General features: G+C 34.9%; 1 pseudogene; it reads left to right on the top strand.

The window, feature by feature from the left end:
• Positions 1 to 7,618: 7,618 nt before the first annotated feature.
• LOC149166438 (signal peptidase complex subunit 2 pseudogene) lies at positions 7,619 to 8,209 on the top strand (annotated as a pseudogene).
• Positions 8,210 to 17,716: the final 9,507 nt, after the last annotated feature.

Below are 17,716 nucleotides of genomic sequence, written 5' to 3'. Positions count from 1 at the left end.
CAGTAACCTGAATGCGGGTGTTTCCCAAAATCATTAATGGAAAACATTAGAACTGCCAGCGCAAGGACCTGCCAGCCAGTGAATCGCGCGCTAACCCAGGCTCATAGCAGACGAAACCTGGCTAGCGCGCAGGTCGCAATAAATGGCCCTTCTGGCCGAGAGTTGGAAATAATTGAAATTAGAATGGAGTCCTCTGAGCCTTCAGACCATCCACCACTCCTCAGCTGCTGTCCGCCACAGGCCGAATTCTCTTGTAGCAGAACAGCTACAGGGAGACGTTGCTGGCACCTCTGTTGCATTGATCTTGGGAATGGACACCACTTCTCCCACTCTAAGCTCTGCCCTGTAAATCCTGCTCAGAAGCCCTGTTTTCACAACCAGTCTCCCCTCCCGACTGCTTACCCTGCTAATTTGCTCTCCGACCTCACGGGCATGGTCAGGCACAGAATGAGAAGTCGCCATGGAGGAACTCGAGGTGGCAGCACTCACCCTCAGGCAGCGCAAAGCTCGGCTCCACCCTCTCCCCCTCAGTACCAGGATAACCCGCCTCCTCCCAAGTCTTCACCTAGACATCCCAATAAGCATAGCGGGCGGGGGCATGGAATGGCATCCATGGATTCACCCAACAACTTCAGGTTCCACTTTACAATTCCTCAATTGCGTCCTGGCCCTGTCCCCCATGTCACCCAATTCAAGTTCCAAAGCCATCTGAATCGACCCATCATAACTGCCAATGTGACCATCGTCTTCACTGAAGAAGATGAGCTGAACAGGGAGCAGGCAAGAAATCCTGCAGAGCTCTCACAGGAGGTGAAAATTCTGGATATGGGACGGGGTCCTAAGAAAAAATTGAAGGAGGTTGGCCAAAGCTCCAGTCACAGCAAAATGCAGGGAGGAGAAGCTTACGAAGGAGACATACAGCAGGCTGGCGGCAGCTCTGTAGGCACAGCCTTGACGATGAGATTTGCTGGCAGCTCAAGCAGCACCCATCATGCAGCGGAGCAGCCAGGTGGTGATGCGAAGGGGAAAGGTATAGTATGGGACCAGTATGCATGCCTCGTGGTCGAGGAGCCACCTGATGAGGAAGGGGACAACTGACGCCTCGTGGCATTCGATGCCACCCATGAGCCAGATATGCCTCCTGCTGATGACGGGTTGGTCCAGTCAGTTAATGTTTTTGCAGTTAGACTATCTGATCAATGATTTTGTTGTTATGTGGTCGAGTCCAGAGATGTTGAGTCCAGAGATATTTTTGTTGTTCTGATGTCGAGTCTAGAGGAGTTGCTGTCTATTCAGGGCTTTTTGCTGGTTATGTTTGCAATGTCAAGCTGGTTTCCCCAAGCTGGGGCAGCTTCGATGGTTTTGATGAACTCTTGAAACAAAGGTAGAGGCAGGGCCTCATTGTAACATTATTTTTGCTTTTTTAATAAAATTAGTCTTACATAGAAAAAATAAATAAATAAATAAATTGAACACACCAGTATGTTATCACACTTAAGATTTTATTGAGTTTGTTCATTGTTGCTCCCAATGTAATATAATGCATCGACGCATTTGTTCCTTATAGAAATGTTAAATCAATGTGACGCATTTAGACTTACAAATCAAAGTTTCCTAATATATATATATATATAATGGCTTATTTATTGAATGGTACAGGTTGTATAGTGATAAAAAATGTCATATAAGGTCTCAAGTAACAAAAATATTGATCGACACAATGACAACACATCAAAAAAATCAGAGAAGGCAAGTTCTTTGTAAATTATTTACAAAATTAATATGTTTGAACTATATCAAATTTTAGCTAATATGTATTAGTTGGTGTGTGTCATTTAGAGCCAAAAAATCAATAAGGTCGATAAGATTATCTCTAACATAAGTGCAGAATAGCGTAAAACCCTGATAGAAAAATTGCAGAATGATGAATCATGTCAATGAAAAAATACTATTCAATATGATTTTTTTTAATTTTCATTAATAATATACTTAAGAATATTAGATAACATGTTTCAAACAATCTATTAATTCATATATGTTTAATTTTATACAGGGAGCAACATCGAAGGAAAATATCAATGTCGTTCTAAAAAAAGAAAAATTATGGAACATGTAAATAATGATGAATTGGTCCTTAGCTCATCTAGAGTGGTGTTGGAGATTAATGAAAGGGGGGAATTTTTTATAGAGCTATGAGGGATCTAGTGGAATGAGCGTATAGAAGTACTTTCCACCTACAATACAAAAATCAATGCAATGATTCTAAGAAGAAAATTATGTCTAAACTACAAGAAGCATTTCGAGAGAAATGGTTAATGAGACATGTCAAACTTGCAATAGAAAAGACATACAACAATAAAAAAGAATCATTCAAAATTTAATATTCCTAATGGTATAAAATGATTGCTAGAATTATACGTAGATATTACTACAAAACATTAATTTAACATAAAATTTGTTATATTTAGTTTTCATATATCATTATAAAAATAGTTTATTACTTTTTTCAAGAAGATTATGAAAATCCAAAATGATCAATGCACTAATATATGAAACATTCTTGTAGGAATGTTCAAAAAAGTGTATAAGGAGATGATCAAAGAAATGGACATAATTCCATCACAGGAGGAGCCATCTCAACGACAACGTTCTTCAAATGTATGTAATCATGATTGACTTTGTACATACAAAAAAATATCTTAGCATTAAAAATATTAATTTTCAAGTATTTTCTTGTAGAAAAGAAAAGAAAAATGGAACTCATTTAGCACATAAAACAAGACGACAAGGAATAAAATGTTTGATTTCAAAGTTTGTGAGTAATTGTTATTATTTCCTTATAACAACTCTAGGTTTCATTTTTATATATTTTAAGCTGTTTTATAGCAACCATCCTTGATTGCCTTCAAATAGGTGCTAACATAAAAAGAAGAGCCATTAGAAGAATTGATTAACATTGGGTTAAATAATGGTTGTGAGTTTATGTTGGCATATCAAAAATTAATTGCTGAATTCGTAAGTATCTTTATTGTTTTACTTCTCTGAGTTTATAATAAATAGAACAAAAAAATCCTTTCTATTAAATATATGACTTATTATGGAGTATAAAACTTGCAAGAAACAAAGTATGGAACTACACCAATGGAACAATCGTTGAAATAGGGCATGAGATTTGGTTTTGAAATAATGTTTATAATTCATGAGTCACTTATTTCTATAGTACATTGCTTTTCAATTTACATTGATGTATATTATTTATTTCAATTTTCATTATTCCCACCAATGTAGATACACTCATTACACTTTATTTTTACGTTTGCAGATGGAACAAGATAAAGAAGATGAAAGAAATCGATGCAATCAACAAACCATTCCTCCAAATAACCAAAGTTATGGAAGTAGCTCGAACACTATCAATAGTTCCAACGAAGAATGATGATCTATTTGGATATCAATGCAACCTGTTGTATTTTTTGAAATATTTGTCTATGAAAATTAGACATTTTCATGGACATAGTGTCCTAATTGAAAGACAAGGGGTTACCAATAACAATCCCATTTTGTATGACAAAGAGCCTCTTATTGATATATAATAAAAAACATTTTAATTTATTTTATTGTGCTATCCAATTTCGTTGTGAAATGTTACACCATTGATCAAATATATGGATGATTAAATATTATAATGAAGAGATGCAAAATATGATAATATAACAAATTAATCCAAACATCATATAAAAATGCACTAATCAAATATTAATTTATATGAATATTTTTATAAGATATATGTTCATTTCTCAATGAATAACGAATTTTAAAAATTACAATAATTACATTGTCATGGGTCGATGTCTCCAAAAAAGAGAAAATCTCATACAAAAACATCGATGCTTTACTTTAAATAAAAAAATTGTGACATCATCTTTTAGCATAATCGGTGCCTTTTTGGAAAATGACAACACCGTGGCTTTGACGTCTTCAAGCACTTAAATTGTTCTTAATTAATGACCCGGTGCATTTTAACTCTTAACACACCAGTGCTTTCATAGAACTAACACCCGTCAGTTCTATAAAATATTATGTCCACTCCCGATGCACTATTAAAATTAACAACATTGGACCCTCTATATATCAAGAGCACCAGTGTGTTTATGTAAACAAGATGTTTTGGTGTTGTGTTTTTAAGAGAATGCACCGAAACTTCAATTATTTTTTGCATGCCTCGGAGTTTTTCTTTCATGAAAGAATGACAACGGATTTTTTTAAATAAGCACTGACATGGTATACATTTCAAGGTCCAGTTCTCTTGGAGTTGAATGCACCAGGGATTGTTTTGTTGTAGGCACTGGGTGGTATACATTTAAGGTTTTGGTGCTCTTTCAATTAAATGCCTAGGCGATTTTAATTATGTTTGGAGTCCAGTTTGTTTCTATAAGTAGTTCACATGGGGATTCTTATTCCATAAAGCGCACCGAAAACATATGTTCCCACAAATAGATGTTTTAGCGGATTTTTCTTTGAATTTTTTTTCCCATTTTATAACACGAAAAACCTTCGTTATAACCTCCGCTAGAATGTCTCTTCCTTTTAGTTTCTCTATCTATAAGAGCGAGTAACTAGATCTTGAAATCCATTGACTAGGAATTCTATGTCACGGTGAATAACTCTTGATCATACTGTCGATATCTTCACTATTAGAAAATGATGAAATTAGTGACCAAGTGACTAAAAATGTTAGTCAACACAACTTTTACAATTGAAATACTACCAAAAATGAGTAATTTTAAGTGACCCAACTAAAAACAACTAATTTAGTCTCGGGTTGAAATATAGAACTAGATAATAAGTAATGCAACTAAAAATGACTAACTTGAATGATTAATTTAGCTTAGGAACAAAATACAACTATTTAAAAAGTACTACAAGAATACAAATTAGTCATTTATGTTAGTCATTTTAATTGTGTCACTTAAAGAATCTGAACTTACAAGTGATAAGGGATTCAAAGGCTATAATTTTGTCCTCGCGGGCTTTGTCCCACTTCAGGACTAAGTCACCCACACTGAATCTAGTCTTCCCTACATAATTTTTGTCGAACCATGTCTTGATACGGTTCTAATGGAGTGAAATTTTTTCTTTTAGCCTTTCTTCCTGTAACTTGTGTAAAGTGTCCATCCTAGGCTGAACTAAGAGACATAGCTTGCCATGGGATTCTTGGGACAACTGGAGAGTAGGAAAGTAGATATTCGATGGGAGAATGGCTTCCTTTCTATACACCAGGAATTAAGGGGAAGTATAAAGGGAAGGTTTATGTGTGACTCAATCAGCCCATAAAGCATTCACCAAAGTAGAGTGGCAGTTTTGTGGCTTAGAGAAAATGGTATTTTTGATGATGCAAATGAGGTTCTTATTTGTGGATTCGGCAAGACCATTCCCCTATGGATAATAGTTAGAAGAATTCTTCAATAAAAAGTCATTTTGGAATGTAAAATCATAAAGAGATAACGAAGAAAAGTACGTTGCATTTTCAAAAACAAGTGATGTAGGAATGCCAAATCTAGAAATGATATTCTTCTATAGAAATTTAATGACCTCCTGATCATTCACTTGTTTTAGTGGAACTGACTCTGTCCACTGCATAAAATAATTTGTAGCAATAAAAAATAACAGTGTTGCTTTGGTGAATGAGGGAAAATTTTCCCTATGATATCCAAGCCCCCTGTTGGAATGTTTCTTCCACTGTAACATGTTGTAGTGGGGCTACTGACTTCCAATTTGTGTCAGCACACCTTTGACAGACCAGACAATTGCGTGTGTAGGCATGAGCATCATTGAATAATTTAGGCAAGTAGAAACTCTCCCGCATGACCTTGTGTGCTGTAGTGTTACCTGTGAAGTGTCCCACGGTTGGTCCATTAGGGAGATCACGTAAAACTTTATCTGAATCTTGTGCCTCCAAACACCTAAGAAATATCCCATTATGATGCTTTCGGTATAGCACCCCATGCACCAGCTGGTATGGTAATGATTTGAGTCGAAGTACCCTCTTTTGCCGCATAGAAAAATTAGAGGGCACGGTGCCATTCTCAAGGTACCGGTGTGCATTTGCATACCAAGAGTTTCCATCTGAAGTGGATGAGGCTCGATCAACATTGTAAATTTCTATTTCTTGCTTCCATCCCGTGAGCTCTTCATCTTGCTCTTCTTCATTGACCACTTCTGCTTCTAACTTATAAAGACCATGACCCTACATGGTGTGAAGTGGTTTGATGTCAAGATCATATTCATTTAATTCGGTCATCTAGGTTTCCCTTCTCTCACCCATCTCTTGTTAAACAAGAAGTGATCTAACTATTGGGTGTAGAACATTAAAGATAATACAATGGTTTTTCAACAAGTAGGGTCTGAAATGCTTCATCGCCTTGTATACTGCATAATATTGTTTTTCCATGGTAGGATAGTTGACCTCTACTCCTTTGCAACTATCAATTTTCACTTCTATCCCATCAAGGAAGTAGCTTTTGTTGATGAATGGATACAGAACAGGGACCTTATCAGCCAATCCTCCATGTCATTGATGTAGTTCCCACATGACACAAAAATTTGGTATTCTATCATATTCAGACACTCTATGATGGTTTTCATAGATGCCCAACCTATAACAATGAGTTTCATTCTATCGCCAAACCCTGTAAGAAATTAAAGGATTATATTCAAGCCTACTGTGGCATGTTCCACTCACATGCTTATTTGAGTGTTGAGAATCATACTTTCATGACACCTTGTTTGATCCTCTCCTTAAATTATCACCTCAAAGGAATGCTTCAATTATATCTGTGAGGTGTGAGATTGATATCCTTCTACCAATTACCAAAGACTTATTTATGTCGATAGGCATTTTCTCTACGTGGTTGGGGTGAGAAGATAGTGTTCACCCAGCCAATCAGAGACCTTCATTTTCGTCCTTCTGGCCAACTAAAAACTGACAGGTGGACCAATAAAAAATTAACGGGTGGAATTGAAAATCTGCATCCCATTCAACCAGCAATTCGCTTTGTGATCGAGTTTTGTATAACACAGAACATCCCAGTCATGTGTGTTGCTTCTAGGTGGGCACTAAAGTAGCGAAAGGTTCTTCTTTGCACAAAGAATGTTGAAATCAATCGCCTTTCTATATTCAATCGTTCATGAATTTCTTCACATAAAAGACCCTTACCCATGATCTATCAGGGCATGACATTGGTGTTTTCAATCTCTGTAAAAGATTCAAGTTACCCGACCTCCAGAGAAAACCTCCTAAAGTTCTCCTGCTTCACTGATCGTTCGTTGGTCCTTCGAAGAAACTATTTTGAAGCTCTCCTACTTTGTTGGTCCTTTGAAGCAAGAATAATAGGGTGAAAGAAAGGTCACATTGTGGTGACCTACTTCCTCCTCCAGGCTCAACAACATCGATGCCTTCTCTATTAGCTCCACTAAATATGGTCATACATATTTTAACACAGAAACATGATCTTATAGTCATGGTTATAGTCATTGTCAAGTTGTAAACACAAAACGTATTCATCACACTGATTTGACGATATCGAGCAAGTAGGAAAAACTCAGTAGTGGAAGAACAATGGAAACCAAAGGTTTTGCAATAGACAAATTCATGACCCCTTTGCCCCCGAAGAAGGCTAATCTCAATAATACAAATCCCATCAAGCATCTCCTTGATGAAATGACCTCCGAGGTTGTATTCAGTCAAGGGCATGTGGAGAATGTGGCATTGAGTAATTTCAAAATGGTGATAGGTGTCATCATCATCGACATTGCCCTGGTGGCTCAATTTTATCAGAAGAAGTTCCCAGAAAATATTCTTTTTCTTATTCGTTGCATTATATTGTATGTTATCTTCAATGGATTGTTGCAGTAACTTTATAATTTATACAAAGGAGAAGAACACTATTCTCTTCACAGATCCTCCCTTAGATCATTTAGTAGCACAGGTTTGGCAGTTTCTTCAATGCTTGCACTTTTTTCTGACTTGTACACATTATGTATATCTAGTACTGACCCCAAATCTATTGCGGCCAATTCACCTATTGAGTTTACCAACAATGTTACTAAGTGGTTTACTAAAGATGGAGTTTTGGTTGAGACTCTTTTCTGGAATGATGTGGATAAGCTAATGGATGATTATGGGAATGAGTCTGGAAAGGCAAAGTAATCCCAAACAAAAGTTTGTTGGTTATTAGTATTAGCAATTTACTGAATTCAACATTGTGTGTTACTGCAGGGTTGCGATGGATCAGTTCTATTAAACTCTATGAAAAATAATATGGCAGAAAAATATGCAATTCCCAATCTCTCCCTTCGTGGATTTGATGTTACAGACGATGCCAAATATGAATTAGAGAAGATATGTCCAGGAGTCCTGGTGTGTTGCGCTGACATTCTCTCAATTTTTGCTCAAGATGCAAATGGGAAATTGTGTAATTATTAGAGGATGGGAAGGAATCTAAATAAATTCCATAAAAGATAAAAGAAAAATAAGGCCTCAGCAATGAAATTTGCACCATTCACATTAATGAATGGGTATCTATATAAGTTGGTGCTAGATGATGTCCTTCATTTATATGTTCCTGAACGTCAAAGGAAATGGATAATAGATGAAGCACATAGATGGTCGACAAGACGACACTATCTAGTGAATAGAATGGCCGAGGATATTCTCTTGAGGATGGTGTTTGGTAGCCAAAATTACACTCTGACTAACAAAACTATGTAGGTAAATGCCACACTTTCTAGTGAATGGGTTGAATGTTATGGGAAGTTTAAATGCCTTAAAATTTGATAAAGCCTTTTGAAATATTGGAAATCAATTTTGTCGAACAATTCCCACAATGAGAAAAAGGGAGAAAAGAAAAATACATAATCATTATTGTCGAATAACTCAGTAAATGAGCAAAAGCTAAAATAGCAAAGTTGTATACCAAACAAAAAGTTCTAAGAAATTTATTTATGAAATCATAGTCACAAGATTTGGTTGTCTCTTGACCATTATTAGTGATCAAGGAACACATTTTGTTATCGAAAGGATCAAAGTATTGTGGAGAAAGTATTTGATTGATCATAATTTTTTTAAGCTTATTATCCACAAACTAATGAAGTGGTTGAGTCATTCAACAAATCATTGCATAAACAATTAATGAAGATATGTGTAATCGACTGGGATAACTAGGATGATAAATGAAAGAAATAGTACATGTGTATAGAATAGCATACAAAAGAGAAACTCGTCATACTCCTTTCAAGCTAGTGTATGGCCATGAAACAATATTAGTCTCCTTGCACTTTTATACTATTGTTGTAAAGGTATATTTTTTCCATAGATACAATATCGCCATAGGTAAGAAACAACGAGGTCACTAGATAAACCAATTGAAGGAAGTAGCACATTTCATCAACAAGAAATCAACTTATGATAGTAAAAGGAATTACACAATTAGCATATTAAAAAGAAAGATATAAAGAACGGTCATTTGGTGCTTCTATATGACAACAAAATAAAGGGAAATCCTTGAAAGTTTGAAATTTCATCGCTAGGACCATTTTTAATTGAAGAAATTAGACAATCTGGTGTTACTTTGATGAAATATAGAAAACAGAAAAGGCAATATCATCTTGCTTGTGTAAGTGAGAAAGGGGACTTTTCTATGCACGAATGGATGAGTCATGAGGAGGATTTGGCTCACTTTGTTAGTTAAGTGGGTGTGTTGGTTACTATATGAGAATATAGATGGGCACATGGTACACATGGATGAGTCGAAATTTGTGGGTGGCATGCATAGTGAATTCAACAAGCCCATCATATCATAGTTGTGTGCAACTCATAGGCTGCATGGAATTGATGCATTTCCGAAGGGTTTGGATTGGTTTTGTGGGCCAGAGTGCATGGAAAAGGAATGAACACAACATGTCATGGGTACACTAGAAAGGTAAGAGCACACAATGGAAAGTTGGCTCAATAGATATCACAAGAGATTGAGAAAGTGGACACATTTGCAAGATGTTGGATAGGGAATACCACACAAAATTTGGGGTTTCCTCATTAAGAGGCATGATGAAATGGGTTGATCTCATTTTGAACAAAGAGCCATTACCAATAATCAAAAAGAGGGAGTGCACCTATAAATATGCCACATGATGAGTTGAAGAAGATGAGAAAATCACAAGAAACAAACAAGTAAGAGCAAGTCACAAGGGGTAAGTGAACAAGAACAAAGGAAAGACATAACATGATAGATTATTTCCTTCCACATTCCCCACTCCTCCTATCAGCGTTCCTTTGCACCTCATGGTGCAATTTCTAGTTTATATCCTAGTTAGATTTATATTTTCCCTCATTTTTCGCATTTCCTTTTGCTATATGTATGTGCGGAGATGTGAATACCTTTGTTATATTTTATAGGAGGATCACAACATTGTAGTTGAGTAAGGAGGCCTAACCTTTTGATTTGTTTGCATGTTATTTGATCTCTTTTGGAATATTCTAATAACATTGCTCATCATTAATGTCACATAATCATGGTCTTTTGTGCTCCTAGGAGGTTAATCATTCTTCATTCTATTACGTTAACTTGAACACTAAACACAATAAGCAATATCCTTCAAATGCATGAACATTAAACAATATTGGCAATATACTCCATCCAAGGGCCACTTTGATTTTCTTGATAAATATTAAAAATACTTTTAATTTGAAAACATAAACTAAACTGATTTTTGATTAATTAAATATTTTCCATTTTATAATATAAAAAATGGATTAATTATTGAAAATCCAAATATTCTAAAAAAAAATGAAAATTAAATTCTTGCCAAACAACTTTTAACTAAACCCAACCCAAAACAAATAAAAAATAAATATTTTTAATTTTATAACATAAAAAATATATTAATTATTGAAAATTTAAATATTCTAAAATGTATTAATTATTGAAAATCTAAATATTCTAAAATAAAAATAAAAATTGGATTAATTATTGAAAATTGAAATATTCTTAAAAAAAATGAAAATTAAATACTTGCCAAACAACTTTTAACTAAACCCAACCGAAAACAAATAAAAAATAAATATTTTTAATTTTATAATATAAAAAATATATTAATTATTGAAAATCTAAATATTCTAAAATAAAAATTGGATTAATTATTGAAAATCGAAATATTCTTAAAAAAAAATGAAATGAAAATTAAATTCTGGCCAAACAACTTTTAACTAAACCCAACCCAAAACAAATAAAAAATAAATATTTTTAATTTTATAATATAAAAAATATATTAATTATTGAAAATCTAAATATTCTAAAATAAAATAAAAATGAAAATTAAATTCTGGCTCAGCGATTTTTAACTAAACCCAACCCAAAACAAATAAAAAAATTTAGTGTTTTTCTTAAAAAATTAACGAAATTTTAGCACACTTAACAGAGATTTAAGCCTGCAAGATGGGTTTATAAAAACCCCTTTTTATGTTTAACTCTTTTGGGATAGGTTGGAGGAGGACTGACTTTGCCTCAGGTGCTATAGTGGACACAATATGCTAGGTATCACCAAGAATTTGAAGGTCACCTCAAAAATATTGAGAAATTTGTTTGAGAATGTGTTTCTGGTTTTGGGTTTACTTTGAAGTCCAACGTTAGAGAAAATATAGTGTGGAAAACAAAACAAAGAGGAGGAATATTGTGGTGTCAAAAAAGGAGCAGAGTTGTTCGCTCTGCACAACATTACTCAGAAACCACATGTTACCCATATAGTTCTAATAGGAGAAGAAGAAATATAACAGCGGACCCAAATATATTAAGAAGCGAGGCTATTCAGACCAAGCATGGAGGCAGATTTTACGCATATAGAAATTTCCACAATGCCCTAGCCAAGGAGTTTTCTTAGTAGAGGTAAAGCATGCTGCGAACGAAGATTCCATATTTTTATCAAATGGAAAAAATGATAATGAGTTATGGCCTAGCACTACGACAAAAAAACTTTCGAGACATTTTTCTCTCTTTACATCCATTGCTTCTTTTAACTACAGAAAGCTCAGGGACATTACAACAAATTGGAGCTTAATTTCTGAGCATAAAACTGATTTTCTAAGTTAGTATGAGAGTTACTACACTAATACCTCGATTCATATAGATCATGTCCACACAATTGTTGTCTCATGCGAGCTTGTTCTTCTACACCAATTGTCAAAGGAATGGGAAATATTTTGGCCAGGCTCAATTATTCGATTGCATAATGAAATATATAAATTATTGTGGAAGAAAGACATGTCTCTCTGTGAAATGTGAGGTCTGCATCCTTCCCAATGATAACATCCTAGCCCAGTAACAATATCACCCTTCTTGAAAGCATAGAAAATTGAGGCCTCATCCTCCCCTCCCTTTATGGCTCGCTTGCTTGCCTTAACTTCTTGTGCACATCCTTTCCTTTTTTCATGGTGTCAAGCGGCTTTCACACCTTGCCCAATGCGGACAAATAATAATTACCTTCCCCTTAATGGATAGCTTCTCCCATGCCACATAAGTGAAGTTTATTACCAGTCTTCCGGCATACCGAGACATCTTGGAGTTCAAGATTAAGTTCCACTCAAAGAACCCAAAGCCGATGAACCCAAGCTACTCCCTCCACCTACGCACTGATCAATAACAACGATCCTAATCAATTATTTGTACTGTGGTGTATACCTATTCTAGAGGTGTATTAGGACTGGGTGGACCGTAAGCTTTAGGTTCAAGCAAGTAGCAAGAGTTTTCATGCATGCTTCCATCTCTTTGACTCTCTTAAATCCAACTCGTTGTTACATCTCTACTCACTACACTCTCTTAAGCCGGAGCAAGCGAGGCACAACTAAATGAGTTAGAACGGTTGCGGAGATGCAAAGAAGTCACCTTCCTACGGTTGAGAAGGAAAGGATTACTAGAGGAAGAGTTCTCTAAGAACAGATTGGAAAAATATCCATGAAATGGATGACTTAACACTGATTGGAACAGCAGATCTGTTGAAACATAAAGGTATTTTATTTTTTCTAAGTCTTTAAATTTCTCTGCATTTTTGGAAGATTAAATAGTAAAAATATACTTCAACTCATAATTCTTCAATGCGTCTCTCGTAAATGATATAGGAAAATTTGTGCCCCACATATTTCTTCATGAAAATGGCATCTAGAGTGTCACGAGAATTGAAAGTGTAAATTCGAAAGTCTCCATTCAAAGTTGGATTACTTAAAATAGGGGGAGATGAAGTAGCTTTCTGAATGCTTCGAAAATATTAAACAGATTCTTCCATTCATTCAAATTATTTTCCCTCCTTCAAAAGTGCATCAATCGGTTGCGCACTACTAGTGAAGTCACGTATGAATCTCTTCACAAAATTGATTTTTTGAAAGAATGATCAAACTCTAGTTTTGTTCATGGGTGACTAGAACTCCTTAACCGCCCTTTCTCACTTTGTATCAATGCACATACCATCCTTGGAGGGATACATACGAGAAGCTTTATTTCCATGACCCAAAGATTATTTTCCTTATCTTCGATGAAATATCAAACTGTCGACATCTATTAAATATCTATCTGAAATGCTTAAAGTGATTATCTTTATTATTTGCAAAAAACAATCTAATCATTAGGTTAAATGTATAATGTGCTAAGGTAATTCTGCCCTAGGGTTTTCTGTAGCAATTAACTTTCTTTCTCTAGTATAGTAGCTAAATTTAATACAATCGTAATGTGTCTTTTCCTCTTTCAATGATACATAAAATAATGTGTCATTTAGAAGTTCAACTCCTTTGCAAAAACAACAATACAATAATCTTGAGAGAATAATATATTGTTCAAAAACATACAAACCCAGCAATGTAGTGTTATTAGCACATAATCCAATTCAACAACTATAGTTCCACAACAAATAAAAACTACGAACCCATGAATAGCTACAGGTCTGAATTCCAAAAAATCAACTGTCCTAACTAGATATCATAGACTTTAAGTGATTTATGTTCATTATAAGTTTCTACACCTTATTCTATTTATGGTATCAGTTCTGAGCCTACTACAGTCTCGACCTCCTTCCTGATGCTGGACCTGAGCCACCACTTTATCTTCTCCTTCTATCAAACTTCGAATCTTCTATTGTATGGTTCAAACTGCAGGACAAGAACTGAACCACAGAAGGTCATCCTCACTAGCCTACTCAAGATCGTTTTCTCTACAAAATGATTGTGGATAGCCTCATGGGTTCTCATCCAACCACAGATATGTGTTTCAAACTAAAAAAACCGAGCCTTCAAGCCACATAATTCTAAGTTCAAGCTCCAGCTCCATGCGATTAATCCACAAAATTCCAATTTCAAGCCACAAATCCACGAGTCTAAGTGAAAGAACCCGACATTAAGAAACAGATCGTGATTTTAAGCCACAAAACCCAACATTCTAATCAATCTCTCATTAAATTCATTTTTTAGTCTGATTCAAAGAGGAGATTTACTGTAGACCTGCTAGTTCTTAAAGGATATTAAAAACTAAATGTAAAGATTTCCATGTCATAGAACTATATCTTGGGAATTGTGGACCTGCTAGCTTTTGTATTTTTTTCAATAATTAACATCCCAAGATACAAATCTGTGATATGGAAATATTGATATTTTTTGTTGCATGGCATGGTCATTTTCTGAATTGAAGCAATATTGTATTTTAAGTACTTAATACGATCTTCGGTATTATGAGCATCAGAGTTACATCTGTGCAACAGTTCCAGACCTTTTAGAATGTAGAGTATGGGAAGAGAAGAGAATCTATAAATCAAAAAGCAGATTTCAGATGCCAGAGTTATACAAAAAGTATTTCTTCTTGAATGTTTTGTAATTGCAGACTCGATGCCTAAAATGATTAATGGGTAGTCCGCATCACTAGTTCAATACCCAATTTTATTTCTCTATGGTTGTCATTGGTCCAAAAGTCATAAGCACTCAACATGGATGATGCCTAATATGCACCCACTTATATTTGAGCCTCGAGCTTAAAATACAAATAGAAAAGAGAAAATCGTCTCCTAAGTAGTCAACCATAGAGATGCCCACCTGCATTTAGTTTCGAATTTGGACAGTAGAATTTCTCTATTTCAATTTGTAGTTTTTCCTAGGTTCTTGTATCTTACGGGGTTTCTTTGAAACTCTCATGCTTTTTCAATCCTTGCTCTTATAATTTGTTATCATGTGTTGTAGAGACCATGTTGTTTTTCTTCTCTCAGCTATAGAATCCTTTCATGTGGGGTAATTTGGTGAGTGCCTCTGGCTACCTATACTACAATGATAAAAAATCTTAAGTAGCCAAGGTAGACCTCTAAAGACACAGTCAGAATGCAGGTTCCTGATATATCTGGGTTACATTTGAGCCCAAAAATTTGCTAGTTCAAAACCAACTTCGGAGGTCAAATAACTTTCCTCATTATCATCCCCTTCTATTATCCTAGCCAGATCTTCAAAAATTGTAACTCTCTTGTTGGCTAGAAATGAGTTGACTGAATTTATTTAATTTTATTTTGTAACTTTCTCTTTATATAAGGAAATATAGGTTTGAAAAATCTCATGCTTTAGACCTACTCATCAATGGTAGATAATTTATACTCTAAGTACCATGTGTGAATCTATGAAAGCATTAGAACTAAGATGTATTTGTTTGAGATGAGAAATGTGTGACACTAGAATACCTAAGATATCATGTAATCAATCGAGCATAGGTGATACAATGTTCACATTAAGGTTCATTTTCTAAATAATTTGTAATAATGGCCAACAAGAAAATAGGCAAAGACCCCAGGAGAATGCCCCTGGTTCTTGGAAGTCGTATCTATTTCAAGATGATAAACATGTATGACACTGGCATACCCAAGAGAGTATGTAGTCAATCGAGCATGGGTGATAAAAAAATTACATTAAAATATTTTTTTCTCAATAACCTACCATAATGGTCAGGAAAGAAATTGAAAAAGACCCCAAGAGCATGTCTGTGGTTTTTGGAATGTAAAATATTGGTCACGATTTTCATGCCCATGTAACATCAGGTGGCATAATTGACATGACTCTACATGAGATGCATTAATCATGGTTATTTTGGAAAACCACTTTGAAATCATATTCAAATGGAAGCTATATTGGTTTGACAACATATGAATCATTAAACCTAGGAAAAAGTGAATAATGTAAAATAGTTTTCTCAGTCATATGAAGACATTTTTATTTCGTGGTCTAATAGAACATTTGTCTCTAGAGAACTGAAGGTCATCCATTCACTTATATGGATGCCCACAAGAACAACCACAATTCATAGATAATATGTAATCATCAAGGAACTCACAATTAATAATTATATAAGGGTTATGATAGAAGTCTTGTTAGTTTTGAGATGACAAAACTAGTTGCTTGTGTATGTTGAATTTGGAAATTTGAATGGTCAGGACTCGTGTTAAAGAAGATTCCTTCTTACTCTTGTTTTTTTTTTCTAAGATAGGTGCATTTTCAGGTTTTTCTTGATCATATAGTCTGATAATATTTTCATAAGATGAGCATGTGAGTAGTCAACCAATACACAATGTGTCATTTGCTTTGTTGTGTTGGTGTAGAAGAAGAAAGCTTTGTCCCACCTGATAACCATTATCAAAATCAAGGGGCTCATAATGCATATGGTAAGATGATAGTTGCATTGGATATTATTGAGAAATACGTTCATTGCATAGGATGTTTAACAATACATTGTCGTCAGAATCATATGGATGTTCATAGCATAGGATGTTTAACAGTACATCATCATCAAAATCATATGAAGTCCAGCCTATTTTTGGACATTGCTAAAAATGTATGTGGGAAAATTGTTGATAATAGGCATGAGAGTAAGTTGAAATCATTAAGTCCTTATGATGGTTATCTTGGAATTTTACTTGCATATTACTTGCATGTCTGCTGGAGAAAAGAAAATAACCATATTTGTATTTAGCTTCCCACCTGACAAAGGCAATCTTGGCATTGCAACCTACCTCAATGTATTCTCTTCAATTTTCAGTGTATTACAAGAACTAAAGACAGATGGATATAATGTAGAAGGTTTTCCAGATACTTCTAAAGCACTAATTAAAGACAAAATTCATGCCAAAGAAGTTAAGCTCAACATTCCAAATCTTAGTATTTCTTACAAAATGAATGTGAGAGAGTACCAACAACTAACACCTTATGCTGAGGCTTTGGAAGAAAACTGGGGAAAGCCTCCAAGGAACCTTCAGTCTAATGGGGAGAACCTACTTGTATATGTAAAACAATTTGGTAATGTTTTCATTGGAGTGCAACCAACTTTCATATATGAAGGCGATCAAATGAGGCTTATTTTTGCAAAGTCAACAAGTCCACACCATGGATTTGTTGCTTATTACTTATTTTTGGATAAAATATTTAAGGCTAATGATGTCTTCCATTTTGAAACTCATGGAGCCCTGGAATTTATGCTTGGCAAGCAAGTAGGTATGAGTGATGTTTGTTACCCAGAAAATTTTGTGAGCTATATGGATTTGAAGAGAGTTCTTTGTCATTTTTCTTGTGCACTATATTCAGAATATCAAAGGACTTTGGTGGTGGGGTCTTTTCAGTTGCATCTATAGTCATGAGTGGTCTTATTCACAAAGATCC

Source organism: Pinus tabuliformis, chromosome 5_1 (assembly GCF_031772625.1).
Source record: "Pinus tabuliformis cultivar Carrire ecotype Pingquan chromosome 5_1, CPIR1, whole genome shotgun sequence".
Lineage (NCBI taxonomy): Eukaryota > Viridiplantae > Streptophyta > Pinopsida > Pinales > Pinaceae > Pinus > Pinus tabuliformis.
Note: the sequence above shows the minus strand (reverse complement) of the source record. Positions and strands in the feature narration are given on the sequence as shown.